Source organism: Eurosta solidaginis, chromosome X (assembly GCF_040869045.1).
Source record: "Eurosta solidaginis isolate ZX-2024a chromosome X, ASM4086904v1, whole genome shotgun sequence".
Classification (NCBI taxonomy): domain Eukaryota; kingdom Metazoa; phylum Arthropoda; class Insecta; order Diptera; family Tephritidae; genus Eurosta; species Eurosta solidaginis.
In genome coordinates, this window is record NC_090324.1 from 145,500,121 (window position 1) to 145,517,205 (window position 17,085).

General features: G+C 35.0%; 1 protein-coding gene and 1 pseudogene across 1 annotated transcript in view; both read right to left on the reverse strand.

The window, feature by feature from the left end:
- Positions 1-17,085, reverse strand: part of LOC137235412 (uncharacterized) — a 567,181-nt gene that overhangs the window by 110,966 nt on the left and 439,130 nt on the right. The gene's annotated exons all lie outside the window — the stretch shown is intronic.
- LOC137234704 (NADH-ubiquinone oxidoreductase chain 4-like) lies at positions 7,914-9,412 on the reverse strand (annotated as a pseudogene).

Here is a 17,085-nt window from a genome sequence, read left to right on the forward strand (position 1 = left end):
GAGATAGTCAGGTTCGACCTGAAGGAGAACGCGCGAGGGAACATAGTATCCGCCTGCCAGCTTGCGATACTGAGGTATTCAAGGGCGACTACCTATCTTGGCCAACGTTTCGTGACCTGTTCACGGCCATCTACAAAAACAACAGTCGCCTAAGCCCGGTAGAAAAGTTGTTCCACCTCAATCAAAAAACTCAAGGTGAGGCAAAGGACATCGTCAAGAAATGTCCCTTGACAAATGAAGGCTTCGAAACAGCCTGGAAAAACCTATGTGAGAGATACGAGAATAAGCGGATTCTCGTGAACTCACAACTACAAATTTTATTTAATCTAAAAAAGATAGATAGCGAGTGCGGCAGCTCAATCTAAACCTTACAGCGCGACATAAATAATTGGTTAGCATCCTTAAAAACACATCAGATTGACGTTTCAAATTGGGATGCGATTATTACTTATCTATGTTCGACAAAATTACCTGAGAATACGTTGGCTCTATGGGAGCAGAGCATTGACCACAAAACGGACATATCTAAGTGGGAGGATATGGACAAATTCTTGTCAAATCGTTTTCAGACACTTGAAACCGTGTCTGGTTTTACAGGGAATGCCACTTCTAAAGTGCAAAAGTCAAACACGTCGCGCCAGTCGACAGAAACCCCTACAAAAAGACTTGGTGCTTTTCAAACAAAAGTAACCAAGCAAACAACAAAATCAATGTGTAAAATGTGCAAATCTACGGAGCACAGATTACGCAACTGATAACGTTTTTGCGATTTAAACCCGGTAGAAAGGATTAAATTCGTCAAATCCGCAAATGGCTGCCTGTATTGTTTATCCCCAGGACACACAGTGACGAGGTGCACCAGTTCGTACAACTGTTCCAAATGCCACTCTCGTCACAACACGCTCCTGCATGCGGACACACTTCAGCAACCGGCGGTGCGCAACCCTTTCAAAGATGCGGATAATACCCCATCAACTTCGGTACATACACGGAAAAGACAGGAATCGGGACAACCACCTTCCTCTACGAACCAGAATGTCAAATCCTGCCATGCCAATTCCAGCACAGGTGTGCTATTAGGAACTGCTCGCGTACACATTCACCATAATGGTACCGACTTCTCCGCGCGGGCATTAATTGATTCTGGGCCTGAATGTTCCTTTATAACTGAAAGACTTAAACGCAGAATCAATTTGCCAGCGAGGAAACTGCATGCCCATGTTTCAGGCATCACAAATGCGGCGTCAGCTCAGGTAAAAGAAGCATCCAACATCGAATTACGTTCACCAGTGGATCCCTGCTTCAGCCTGACTACACCCGTATTAGTTCTAGCGAAACTCACTGGGAATCTTCCATCCCGCCATATCAACGCAATGACTATGTAGGCATTCCCAGAATTGGTTTTGGCAGACAAGAGGTTCTACGTCAACGAAGACATATATCTCCAAATTATAATGAACGGTATAAAAAAGAATGTACTAAACACACTCTTATCACAAGAGACAGTGTTCGGTTGGATACTAACCGGTCGAATAGAAGCACCGAATCCAACGAAGAGCATCATGTCTTTCTACAACGAAGTTGCGTTAGAAAATCAATTAAAAGCTTTCTGGGAGGTAGAAAATGTACCAAAAAATAAAATATTAAATGAAGATGAGAGGTATTGCGAAAAATTATTTAAAGAAACAACGAAACGTGATGAAGATGGAAGATACACCATATCACTACCATTCAGGCAGGATTACCCTAATAACATTAATTTAGGACCGTCCCTGAAACGCGTATGCTCTCAATTCTTCCGGAATGAGGGGCGGCTAATAAAAAATCCAGATTTTGGTAAAGAATATGTTCAAGTGTTGTCAGAATATGAAGCGCTCGGACATATGAGAAAATTAAAAAACTATATCCTATCCGATGATTCAGATCATTACTTCCTGCCCCACCACGCCGTTATTAAAGCAGAAAGTACCACTACAAAGGTACGCGTAGTATTTAAGGCCTCGAGCCCTACGGCCAACGGTAATAGCTTAAACGATATTCTCCTCCCAGGCTTAGTTCTACAAGCCGATTTACTCATACTAATCCTACGATGGAGACTATACCGTTTCGTCTTCAATAGCGATATCGAAAAGATGTATCGTCAAATTTGGGTGAACTAAAATCACACCAAATTTCAACGCATTGTGTATCGCACTTCCCCGAATGACCCTATTAGTCTCTACGAATTAAAGACGGTTACCTTCGGAGTGAATTGCGCGCCATATATTGCGATAAGAACGCTCCTACAACTAGCAGACGACGTCTCAAGTTCACACCCTACAGCGGCTAGCATACTGCGAGAATACATGTATGTAGATGACGTGTTAGCGGGTGGACATACGATCCCATCGACCATTAAAGCCAGAGATGAAATTCGTCAAGTCCTTCACTCCGCGGGCTTTCCACTTCGCAAATGGACATCCAATTCAGAGGACATTCTAAGGGACATCCCCAAAGCAGACCCCCTCAGTGAAAACTTCCTGGCCTTCGAAGATACCAGTTCAGTTGAAGCATTAGGAATTCGATGGAATGCCCTCTCCGATTTATTTTATTTTAAAGCAGGGACGCTGGACAACCCGGAAAACATTACAAAGAGAGCGACACTATCAGCAATCGCCAAAATTTTCGATCCATTAGGATGGCTGGCACCAATGGTCATTGTGGCAAAAATATTCATGCAGAGTATTTGGTTAGAAGGTATCGCTTGGGACGAACCAGTCTCTACAAGTACGCTGGAACGATGGAAAACCTTCACCGACCAATATCATGAAATCGATAAAATCAGGATACCTAGATGGGTCAACTTTTCACCAGGAACCGACATCGAGATCCATGGATTTTGTGACGCATCCCAGAAGGCTTATGCAGCAGCGTTTACATGCGCGTGAAAACGGGTAATGATATCTGGACAAACCTGCTTCTAGCCAAAACCCGAGTAGCCCCAGTGAAAACTCTTTCTCTTCCACGATTGGAACTTTGCGGAGCCGTGCTGTTAGCGGAAATCACCGAATCAATTTTCAGGAACCTTAAATTGGGACCAGTGAGAGTTCACCTGTGGACGGATTCAACGATCGTCCTCGCATGGATAAGGAAACCGCCTTGTTCCTGGTCCACTTTCGTCGCACATCGGATCACCAAGATCATCGACGGGGTCGGAAATAAGGACTGGTTGCACGTAAATTCAGAATCAAACCCAGCAGATTTAGGTAGCAGAGGAATACCTGCGTCTGAATTGGTCAACAATTCGTTGTGGTGGCAGGGACCTTCTTGGCTGCAAGAAGACACTTCCCAATGGCCAGCACAAGAAAGTGACTACATCACATCCGTAGAGGAAAAGAGGGCGAAGACCTGCGCAACAACAACAGTAAATACTACCGATGTTCTCCAACGCTTTTCAGACCTACCTAGGGCTTTACGGGTGCTCTCATACGTTATGAGGTTCTACCGAAGGACTCACCCCAAAACAAAAAAATCATTTCAGGTCAAGTCACCTTTAATCTCCCCTGATGAGATCAAATCAGTAACTCAACTTGTCATTAAAATCTATCAGAAACAATATTATAGTTCCAAATATAATGATCTAAAGTGGTCACCGTGGTGTGATGGTAGCGTGCTCCGCCTATCACACCGTATGCCCTGGGTTCAACTCCCGGGCAAAGCAACATCAAAATTTTAGAAATAAGATTTTTCAATTAGAAGAAAATTTTTCTAAGTGTGGTCGCCCCTCGGCAGTGTTTGGCAAGCGCTCCGATTGTATTTCTGCCATGAAAAGCTCTCAGTGAAAACTCATCTGCCTTGCAGATGCCGTTCGGAGTCGGCATAAAACATGTAGGTCCCGTCCGGCCAATTTGTAGGGAAAAATCAAGAGGAGCACGACGCAAATTGGAAGAGAAGCTCGGCCTTAGATCTCTTCAGAGGTTATCGCGCCTTACATTTATTTTTTTTATTTTTTAAAGGCCGGACAACCAATTGCAGGGAAAAGTACAATACTCTCACTTAATCCCTACTTAGACCAAGATTGCATCATTCGGGTAGGAGCGCGACTCGGGGCGTCAAAGGACTTAGCTTTTAATGAACGCCACCCAATCCTCCTCCCATACAACTGCCGGTTATCCCGTCTGACAGTCCACCCATGCTCTGATAACCCTGTGCGTGTTGTTGACGTTCATACGACCAAGGAACTAGACCAATTACGAAATTGGTACTCCTTGCGTCCCACGACAAGGAGGATGAAAGGTAAGGGGCCAAATTCCGCCTTACAAAACCCCAAAAAACAAAATTCGATACTCGATACTGGACTTAATTATAACCACCCACACCATCACCGCCAAATGCATGTGCATGCATGTACATGCACGTGTATGTGCGTGTCAGCACTCATGCATATGCATGTCGGGGTTGATGTGTGGGTGCCTTTCCCCTCCAAAACGGAGGATTTTGCGGGTCAACGGTTGTAGCTTTTTATACAACCGGCCTCTTGGATTCTAACAGCCGTACCATACGCATCTGCCGCCAGCGATCTCTGCCGTTTATCAAAGGTAATACTAGTTCTTGCATATTTAATATCTACCAATAAAAGCAGCGCTATTATAACGAGAAATCTCGTCTTATCTTCTTTTCTATTCCAAACCGAAACTGCCATATTCCCATTGAGATCGACCCCGGCGCGCCCACCTCTCGTAAGGATCAGAGGCACCCCGGCCGAACAGTATTCTTTTGTTGATTCCAGTCGATGAAGCTGTCTGACAAAACTAAGTTCCTCCTCTAAGCTTTTAAACTCCGGGAAATGAAGCTCCCTCCGTTGTTGTCTTTCAGCAACGAGGGCAATGTTTCCTATATTTTAGGATGAAGGTGCCAGAGTTATGACGACTTTCCCACCGTTATGATGGCTTTCCCACCAAAATGATTACACTCAAGCGATTAAGAATTCGGGGGTTCTAATAAAACAAGTTTGAGCTTAACGTAAAAACATTTAAAAAATAGTTTACGACTTCATTGGCGCCAAACAAATATTATACCCCGGGCGAAAGAAAGCCTCACTACGCCACTGCATATGATGTGACTTATTGCTTTATTTAACATACTTAAAAACATTTACTGTTTTCAATAGTATGACGATAGTAAAGAATGGTTTAGGGGTTAAATATGAATAGGAATTGAATTTTTTTAAGGCAATATATATATTTTTCAACATATATATTGACATTTTTCGAAGGTAATGAACCTAACGAATCAGAACTAAGTCTGTTCCTTTCTTGTAGTTCCCATTATTTTCGAATAACTTCTAGTAAATGGTGTAGAATCATCCGAAAAAGAAATTGTTTCGTGTCTATGGATAGAGCAGAGTAGATAGTCTTAAGATAAAATTTTTAAATTGTTTTACTTCATTTATTAATATCTAGTTTCTGAATGCGAATGGATATTCTCGTATAACTTTTCAAAATTCGGATATACTCCATTTTTTAAACACTCCTTCCAATTTTCAATAATTGGTTTTAGGCCCTAGGCTATTTCAGAATAAACTTTTAAGAAAATAAATTTATTATTAAGGCAATCCAAGTGAGCATTCTTGGCATTAAACAATTTCTGTGAAATCACGAAAATTTATGTCTGAACTTAAACGCTATCAATTTGTCAAACCTATTTCATTTTAAGTCGAAATGTATTTGAATATATGTATGTTACTATAGAAGACTAAATAGCGTAAGCCCTCTTTTTCAATGAACCAACTTCCTGAATATAATCGGAATTCCGGCAGCTCAGCTCTTTACCTTTCCCATTTATCACGGAGCTTCCTAATAATTTACTTTTAACTTGTTTATTGCACATAATAATGCAGTTCCAATATTATGTATGAAACCCCAATAAGTCACAGCAACGTCAAGTTCGTAAAATCGCAATAATATAAGTAAACAATATTGAGAACCATAGTAGCTTTTAATGAGTTCTAAGTTTTTGTATAAACGTTCCATGGCATGCGTAAGCATTGTGTAGAATTTCACTCCACTCTAAATCCAAAACTTTATAAATTTCCTTCAAGTAAGATGATCATATCTGCATTGATTTTTTTAAGTTCAGCAAAAATGATTTTTTCAAACCCAAAGTCCGATGAGTAAAAACAAGGAAGTTTTGTGTCAATGCCGGTCTCTTTTGAAGAGTACATCTAATGTTTGAATATTCCCTTTATTTGAAACATCAGTCGAATTGGAAAAGGGATCTGATGTATATTGGAACGATTTTCCGTCATCCCTTGTCAAATTTGGTTTCGAGACAAACCGGTTTCGGCGTTGTGACATCATCAGTGTCAATTTTCGTTTATCCATCCTCTCGGAAAGTCAACAAAACAAAAAGGGATCTTTTTATTTGCTTTATTTAAAATTTAGTAAAAACATTTGTGATAATTTATGAATTATTAGTACGTCTGCAAACGAATTATGAAGACATTTTTATACTCAGCTGAGCAGAGCTCACAGAGTATATTAATTTTGTTCGCATAACGGTACCCCGTAACGGCATAAACTAATAGATATAGATATAGAATTCTATATATAAAAATTATTTGTGCGAAAAAAGAAATCCATTTAGTCATGTCCGTCCGTCCGTCGGTGTGTCCGTAACCAATATAACTTGAGTAAATTTGATGTATCTTGGTATCTTGAAATTTGGTATATGAGTTCCTGGGTACTCATCTCAGACCGCTATTTAAAATGAACGAAATCGGACTATAACCAAGCCCACTTTTTCGAAAAAATGCAATAAGTGGGTTGACCTTATGACGCAGAATTGAAAATTTTTAAAATTTTGGACAATGGACGTGGCATCGCCCACTTTTAAAATAAGGTAATTTAAAAGTTTTGCAACTTGTAATTTAGCAGCTGAGTATGTAATGAAGATATTGACTTGAAAAGTTTGCTGTCTGATGACAGCACTGACTATGCATTACTGTATGGTAAGCATAAGCGCCTCCGCATCAGCGCTGTTCGAACGTTTTTTGCACTATCCGTGGACAACGTAGCAAATTTTTTTCCCTCGCGCTAAGTTGTCATCGGGTTCCGATATGTGTTCCAAGTAAGCTCTCCAGAAAGTTTCTTAAAAATGGATTGCAAGATTCTCCAATTTTGTATGGAAATTGAAGAAAAATATCAAATGAAACTATTATAAAGGAATTGAAAACCGCGTATCGACCTATACAAAGGTCGTAGCTGCATAGTTTTGTTACCAAGGAATACGTCCCTCATCTAAGTCATCAATAAAGACTCAGGGAACCATTTAAACATTTTTAACATTTGATTTTTTTAAAACATTTTTCTTGTATGTGTATAGAATAATATATATAGAATATATAGAATAAAAAAACAAAATAAACAAACTGAACCACCATATGAAAATACAAAATAGCTGCTAAGATTAGAATAAAAAATAAATCCAAATTAAAAATAAATCTTCAGCTTCCATAATTTAATATTCGAGGAATTGCTAATTAAAAAGCAATATCACCAATGACGTATTAACAGCATCCAGCTTAATAAGATTTCTAGTTTTGAAAATAAATTATTAAACAGTAAGAAAATAGTCCTAATCCACCTCAGCCTAATCAAATTCTAAAGAAATTATTATTACAAAAGATATAAACAACAATCTTATTCAATCAAATAAAAAAGTTATAACATTTCTAGTAGCATTTAATCCAATAATTTCTCACTCCAAAAAATAAATTAAATTTTTAATTATAAAAAAATAAAAATCTAAAAAAATAAAAAATTAATTAATAATCAATGTAAAAATAAATTCCAATATTCTCGAACTTTATCTCACTCTAAAAAATATAAATCAGAAAATTTTTTCCAGCATATAAATATAAAGTATACCAAGCTTCAAATAAAGATATTAATGATAATAATTCTTCTTATTAAAGAAATTCCTCCTAATAAATTAAATTACGGAGGAGAAGATATATTAAAAATACATAATAAAAATCACTACAAAGTCAATGAAGGTATACAATTTTATAATCTTTTATTAAATAATAATCTACGACTATCCAATCGTTCATAAGTAATATTTGCTAAACAAATTATGAGGATTATCTGCTCAATAATTTAATGATAAAGTACCTCTTAAAACAATTCTTATATGAGACCAGAAGAAAAAGCTTACTAAAGTCAGTTTGGCGCAAACTAATTAAAAATTTTCTAACTAATTTAAGTCTAATAAAAATAATGTTATATTTAAATCCACTAAATTGTAAAAATGAAAAAAATTCGTAATAAACCATATCCTCCTAATTTTAATATAATTCCAACCAAAATCATTTAACCTGAAACAGGAGCCTCTACATAAGCTTCAGGTAAACATAAATGACATAAAAATATATTACCTATAGGTATTTTTTACTAAAAAAGCCATGATTAATGATATATATAGCAAATCATAATTAATTAAATAATTATATAAAAAATTTAAATTTAAACTTATACAAATGTTACATAAATAAAGAGAACTAATTAATATAGGTAAAGAAACAAATAAAGTATATAATAAGAAATTCCATCTTGTAAACGTTCAGGTTGATTAACCTCAAACTAAAATGTAGAAATTAATCTACTTTCAAAAAATAAATAAAATAAAAATTAATTTAATGATCTAGAAGTTAAAATTAAATATATCAACAAAATTAAAATAGTCAATAAAAATAAAAGTTTATAATTATCTAATTTATTAATTATACAACTAGCATTTAATATAAGAACACAAATTCAAACTCTTAATAAAATTAACGCATTTGAAAGAATACCAACACCTAAAAAATATGAAATATTTATAAAATAATCAAAACTAAAATTAAAAAAAAATTATTATAAATATTATCAAAAAATTAAAATCAATAAAAAAATAAATTTTAACTTTATACTAAATTAAGGGATTGATAATATTCATTACCATAAGTTCGAATTAATGAAAGTAAAATGGAAAGACACCTTCGCAAACTCTAAAAACTGTTGGAGACATGAACTCCAATTTGATTGAATTTTAAAAATTTTCCCTAATTATTCAATTATAATATAATAATGAATTTAATATGAAAAACTAATTTACAATGAATTTACACTTATATATATCCTTACCTTAGAATAACTTACCTTGTAAAATTTAACTAAAATATTCACTTCTTAAAACCACATATGTACTTGCCTTAAATTCCTTAAATCTACTTAAATTATTTTTCTAAAGTACTTACCTGTGCTAAGATACATACCTTTTGTTAAAATACCTAAATTTACTTAAATTAACTTACTTAACTCACCTTTTTCAAACACCCTGTAAAATAAGAATTTACTTACTGTTTTCTGCATTTTTTATACTCTTTGTACATTTTCATATTTACATACATACATACTTACCGTTTCCCTGCTGCGCAGGAGACTTAGGAAATTTGCCAAATCAGTTCGTCTGTAACTACCGCCCGCTAACGTTCATCATTGTTCTCGAGTTAAAGAGTTTTTTTTTTAGTGCCGCTAATAAAGTTTAAATATAGTTATTAAATAGTTTAAATAGTTGGAACAGAACTTCCGTTTTCTACATTTGTATCATCGCAGATCTGTTCTTGAAGTTTTGGCAGCTTGCAAAAATATTCGTTGATGCTCTTGATAGCTCGTCGCTTCTTATTATCTTTTCCATCAGAATTTCCGTCCTGTAAATACTTATTTCACGTTATTCAAGAATTCTCTTTGATTCACGTAGAAGCAGTGTGCAATATTTGCATGTTATGAAGTTTATCTACTTGAAATTTTTTTGATGCTGATTGATGTAGCGAATTAGAAATACGTAGACACAAGATTTCTCATTTGATATTAAAAAATGCTATAAAAACAAGCTTTATGCCTTGTTTTCTTGCCGCGAATTCAGTATGTGCATAAACATACTATATCCGAGTAATCTCACGAAAAAAGCTGGTGCAAATATATTGCTTGCTACTGTTATTTATACTCGACTGTTAAAAAGCAGTCTGATTCATGAAATTTTTATAAATGTTTAACGATTATATGAAAATAGCAATGAATTCTCGATGGAAAACACCGAATCACACTTTAATGGAAAATTCGTACTTACCATTTTCGAGTTCCTCCGTCCTCGGCCTTTTAGTTTGCTGGTTATATGTACTCGAACTTCCAATTGTTGATTAATTAAAAAGATTTAATAGTTCACGATACCGAACGAGTCGGTAAATCGAATGAATTAGGTTAACTTTTTTAATATTCTAAAGGTACGTCCACACCAGTAACAAAACGTGTTACAAACAGTTATATAACCAATGTTATGTAACTTGTTAGAAATTCAACTGAAAAATGTTGTATGACACGATATTGTGTAACTTTTTTCTGTTTTTATAGCAGGTTACATGTTACACAGAGGTTGTCGGTAGAGATCAAAGGAATTAGATAACTTGGTTGTATAACAAGTTGCAATTGTTTTAAAACAATTGTTATACAATTTTGCTATTTCGTACATTAAGGTTAATACAGTAGAATGGCGAAAAAGTTAACCAAAACACAAGCTTTAACACAAGTACACAACTCACAACTTTAAATATCCATGACTAACTACATTTGCGCCACTCGACACCGACAATAATTTTTTACACAGGCATTCGGGGAATACCCGCACTTTTTTTATTGCCAAACAAACAGCTAGATTTGAAAAAATTGATGAGCTCAGAAAAGTTAACCAATACATAGTTAACTTTTTAGAGCGGGAAGTGGACGCACATACTCGGTCAACTTAGCCGAGCGATTAACAGTGTGCGGACTTTAAAATTTTGTTTAGTGGTAGATTTTTCAGAAAATAGTGGTAGATTTATGGAAAACTGGTAGCATTGGGTTATATTTGATATATTTTTAAGCAGTGAATATTACTCAATTCTTTTCCTATATATACATATGTAGGTGGAAGTGGCAGTTATGTACTAAAAACCTAAAGGAAAAGAGATTAAATGGTGATCGAAGCATTGCTAGGTGTTACGTTGAGTTTTATAAAACTATTCTTCTACAAATAACATTGTTTCTCTTCTCAAAAAATTGTGGAAAAGCAAAGGTTTTTTCAAAAACTTCTATAAAAAAACTACCACCTTTTTTCGAGCTTGCGTGGTAGAAGTGGTAGAACTTCAAATAAAAGAAAATAGTGGTAGATCTACCACTTTAGTGGTAGAAGTCCGAACACTAGCGATTAACTTTCTGGCGATTCTACTGTAATTGAATATGTGCACTGCAGTTCCTACAGAGATGACAAATGCCCAGTAGAAAGTGGTGAAAAATGTGTAGAGTGAGAGTGAAGATTCTGAATAAACTTTATTCAATAAAGTAAGGTTCGATTCAGTATGTTATCAACAGCGCAAATATTTCTGAGCATTGGACTGATTTGCATGAGCATTCTTACTGTTGAGCGCTAATATTATTTGAAAATTGATACTCGACTAAAGCATGCAAGTTAACGCCACCATTCACCCATAGTACTTACCCGCCAAGTAAACAAATATAGCTTCATTGAAACACTTAGGCATATGAGTCAGATGTGTCTTTGCTACACTGCCAATTAGTAACCACACATTTTGATTCTAAACAGGAAGAGCTAAAGTAAATAATATCTCAAATATCCTAAGCTCTGCATTTTTAATCTAAACAGGAAAAGCTAAAGTAAATAATGACTCAAATATTCATTTGGCTATTTTTATTGATTTTTCAAGGGCAAGCCATTTCAAGGCTAAACCTATTTCATCAGATGAAGAAATTGGTTTTAAGTAAACATTTAAGCTTCACATTACTTAGAACTTAAGCGCGAAGCAATTGTATGTAGTGGTAAGTAAATAAGGTATAAATAAGAGAAGATCAATAAAGATTTTTAGATTTGATTTGAACCACCATGCAACACGGTTGATTTTTTAAAAACCTTTCGCGCTTCGTGGGAAAGATAAGTGGCGATCCTGCCAGGAGCAATTTCTAAAAAAAAATCTCCTAAAGGTAACAATAAAAAGAGACATAAATCTCTAGTTACCAAATCAAAATAAAAACAAGTATCGTATAAAATACGGGAAAAGTTAAAGAAAACCAGGAGCTGTTTTAAACCTCCTAAAGTAACAATTAAAAGAGACATAAATCTCTAGTTACCAAATCAAAATAAAAACAAGTATCGTATAAAATACGAGAAAAGTTAAACAAAACCAGGAGCTGTTTTAAACCTCCTAAGGTAACAATTAAAAGAGACAGAAATCCCTAGTTACAAAAAAAAAAAAAATAAATACAAACAAGTATCGTATAAAATGCGAGAAAAGTTAAACAAAATCAAGAGACTTTTTAACTCTATGAGTTTCGATTACGAAACAAAGTGAAGCAAAACTGTGGGACAAAGTGAAAACGAACATCTAATCGGCATTAACAAAATAAAATAGGAGATTCATAAAACAAATATCAAACAAAAGCCACGAAATTACAAGAGGACATCAGTGACAGCAACAAGAACACCAGTAGCAGCAACAAAGGATCAAGCTGATAGCGTAATAGAAGACAACTACAGTGAGTCGCTGGTTTTTTATAAGTTGTGTATTTACATTAAAACTAAGAATATTTCCATAAAACAAATTAAATATTTGTATGGGCAATAAACCGAGTCTGCCCCGTTACGAGAGACTTTACGATTGCAATTATTGTGGTAATAACCATGAAGTAAAAAAGTGTCCGTATTTAAAGAATAACCAAAAACTGAAGAGAAAGCCATTTTATTAATTTGAATTAAATTAAGGAAGAAATTATTTTATTGTTTTGTGGGACATTCTGGACAGTTTGATAGAGAGTTTTTCTAAGATGGCAGTAAATGGAGATAATGAGGCAATTATAGCCAGATTAATAGCAGCTACTAATGCTTCTCTTAGATTGGAGGCCTCGGATTTGAAAAGACAAATCGAGAACCTTACAAGGACAGCAACAGTGACGGATTATAGGAAAGAAATAGATCCTCAGATTCATTGCGATGAATCTTTGGATGTCATAAAATCTTTACCAGAATTTAGTGGTAAACCAACCAAATATGTTAGCTGGAGAGAGTCAGCTAACAACACAATGGGCTTATACATTATGCGTAGCTGCAAGTATTTCGCTGCTTTGACAATACTGAGGAACAAGGTAACTAATGAAGCAAATGATATGCTTTCGAATCACGGGACAGTATTAAACTTTGACGCCATATTGGCCCGCCTCGATTTCGCATATGCTGACAAGAGACCTGCTCACATTATTGAGCAGGAGATGAGTATATTGCGTCAGGGCAATAACACTATCATTGAGTATTATAATAAAGTGAATGAGAAGTTAACCTTACTTATAAATAAAACTATAATGACGTACAGATCAGATAGTGCAGTTACCAAAGAATTAAATTCTAAAAATAGGCGTGATGCGTTACGAATATTTATTACGGGATTAAATGGCAATTTGTCCCAAGTATTGTTTTCACTTTCGCCAAGTGATTTGCCAAATGCTCTTGCGAAAGCTCAAGAGCTTGAATCAAATAATATGCGAGCGAATTTCGCATTACAGTTTGGAAAAACACCAACTTTTTCGGACATAGTTAAGGGTAGGCAACAAAATAATTTTAAAAACAATTTTAATAATAATTTACGATTTGCACAAAGCCAACCTCGAAGAAATAACTTTGGCAATAATTTACGGTTGGGGCGAAGCCAACCAAAAATTGATTACAACCAAAGGACGGTTCAAGAGCATGATCAACCTCGACCGACACCTATGGATGTCGATCGGAGTATACAGATTCAAAACCGACTACAACAAATGCCAAATAATATTCAAAGTAATTATCGAAATAATTACTTTACAAATAATCAGAGCAATATGGCTGATAAAAGACCACATGCAAGTGCACAGTTAAGTGTTCAACCACCAAACAAAGCACAACGAGTTAATAATATTGATGAGGACAATTTTTTAGATCAAAGCTAAGCTTGCCATATATCCTGCAATATGACAAAGCTATATGTAAAAATTTTAAAATTTTAATTGATACTGGAGCAACAAGTTGCTACATAAAAGCAGGAATTTATAAAAATAAAAATGAGCTTGCCATATATAAAAGAGTAAAAACCATTAATGGTTATACCATAATAAAATATTACCACCTAATACATTTGTTTGGTATAAAACAGATGTTTTATGAGATCGATAATTTGGAATCGGATTTCTTAATTGGATTCAATTTTTTAAGGAAAATTAATGCGGTGGTGGATTTTGAAAATAAAAAATTAATAATAAATAATAATAGAGAAGAAACCATAATTATTTCGGATATTGAATCTGAAATGACAGACAGTGAATATGCTGGCAACAATAATGCAATTTTAAACCCCTTGGGACACAGTAGTCCTAAGGCTCCCCCGAAGCTTTTACCGGCAAAACCAAAAAAATTAAAGCAAACAAATTTACAGATACAAAGAAAACTGTTAAGAGTAAACATTTAAACCCCTTGGGATATACAAGTCCTAAATCGCCCGCCGATGTAACTAGCGGCAACAAAAGAGAAAAATATGAACAGAAAAATAAAAAATTTGAGAATTTAAACCCCTTGGGATACAAAAATCCTAAGGCTCCCGCCGATGATTTTACCGGCAATATAGTATTAAAAAAATATTATTCTTCCTTGAAACAGGAAGGTACTAAAGCGACTGCCGAAGGTGATACCGGCAATATGGGAAACGAATATCCCACAAAAAATATTTCAGAAGATATAATTTTGAAAGCACCAACCGAAATAAATCCAAATAAATCCAAAATAAAGAGTGTTGAATTAAAAAACAAACAGGGAAGAATTGGAAAAAATTTTTTGAAATCCGGAAACATACTGAATAACGAGGTTGTTAAAGAAGAGGAAGCTTCAATAAAAAATTTGCAGGAAAAAATAAGAAAAGAAGTTAGCACAGCACATGGTGATTTGAATTTAAATTTGCCCCTTCGCACTGACATCAAAGCGGAAATACGAACAATTGAGGAAAGACCAGTTTGGTCAAAGCAATACCCTTATCCGATGTCAGTGAACAAATTTGTTAATGAAGAAATTCAAAATTTGTTGCAAAACGGCATAATTAGGGAAAGTAAAAGTCCATATAACTCTCCAGTGTGGGTTGTTCCAAAAAAGGGCATGAATGAAGATGGAAGTCCAAAATTAAGACTGGTAATTGATTTTAAAAAACTTAATGAAAAAACAGTATCAACAGATATCCAGTGCCTAATCCGGAAGTAATACTTGCAAATTTGGGAAGATCTAAATATTTTTCCACTATTGATTTGGAGTCTGGATTTCACCAGATATTGATGAATGAAAGTGACATAGAAAAAACGGCATTTTCAGTGAATAACGGGAAATATGAATTTTTACGAATGCCGTTTGGGTGGAAAAATGCACCGAGTATTTTTCAGCGAGCTATGGATAATGTGTTGAGGGAATTTGTCGGAAAGTTTTGCCATGTATATGTCGACGATGTCATAGTTTTTTCAAAGGATTTGGAAGATCACAAAAAACATTTGAGGTCGGTAATTGAAATACTTAAAAAAGCAAATATGAAAATATCTTCAGAAATGTCAAAGTTTTACCAAGAAGAGGTAGAATTTTTGGGTTATGTAGTGGCAAAAGATTAAGTAGTACTTACCCGCCAAGTAAACAAATATAGCTTCATTGAAACACTTAGGCATATGAGTCAGATGTGTCTTTGCTACACTGCCAATTAGTAACCACACATTTTGATTCTAAACAGGAAGAGCTAAAGTAAATAATATCTCAAATATCCTAAGCTCTGCATTTTTAATCTAAACAGGTAAAGCTAAAGTAAATAATGACTCAAATAATCATTTGGCTATTTTTATTGATTTTTCAAGGGCAAGCCATTTCAAGGCTAAACCTATTTCAACAGATGATGAAATTGGTTTTAAGTAAACATTTAAGCTTCACATTACTTAGAACTTAAGCGCGAAGCAATTGTATGTAGTGGTAAGTAAATAAGGTATAAATAAGAGAAGATCAATAAAGATTTCTAGATTTGATTTGAACCACCAAGCAAGACGGTTGATTTTCAAAAACCTTTTCGCCATACCTCTTGCTGCACACAGCCAGGCCGCACACAAGAAATGACCCCACTTGCAATGGTATTTCTTCAATACCACACAAGACCTTCGAGATTTTTGGCACAAAACAACGAGACCTTCGAGTGTCTTAAAATTTCATTTCAACAAAAACCACCACCACAACAAAGAAAGCGGCAACAATAATGCAACAACAAAACAAGGTACGTGGTAACATATATATTCAAATGCACTGTGACAAATAATTTTTTTTTGAATGAATTGTGTTCATACGGACTTTCGTCTATCAGCTATATCCCCCACACGCGGTAAGGTATAGCTGACGCGGCTTAAGGTAACATAGTGCAGTTTTTCCAAGCACATTTTCTTTTAAACTGATACTGCACTATTTTCTGATTCACATAACCACACATTCCTTTGCATACTTCACTTTTGTTTATTTTCAACAAAAACAACACTACACTCTGTTTTATGTGAATAAGTGCCCAACAAAAAATTCACTGGTACTTGCACGGTGACAAATAATTTTGTTTAAAGTGAATTGTGTTCATACGGCCTTTTGTCTATCAGCTATATCCCCACCGCGGTAACGTATAGCTGTCACAGCTTAAGGCAACATAGTGCAGTTTTTTCAAGCAAATTTTCTTTTAAATTGATACTGCACTATTTTCTGTTTCACATAACCATACTTCCATTTGGGTACTTCAGTTTTTTTAATTTTCAGCAATAACAAAAACACACTGTTTTATGTACATAAATACCCAACAAAAAATTCACTGGTACTTGTAACTGTTGAATGTTTTCTCATTTTATCTTACACTTTCCCTTATTTTTCATTTTTGCATATTTTCTTGGATTTTGCTCATAAAATCACTAAAATACCGATATATCTGTCACAATCACAACGAAG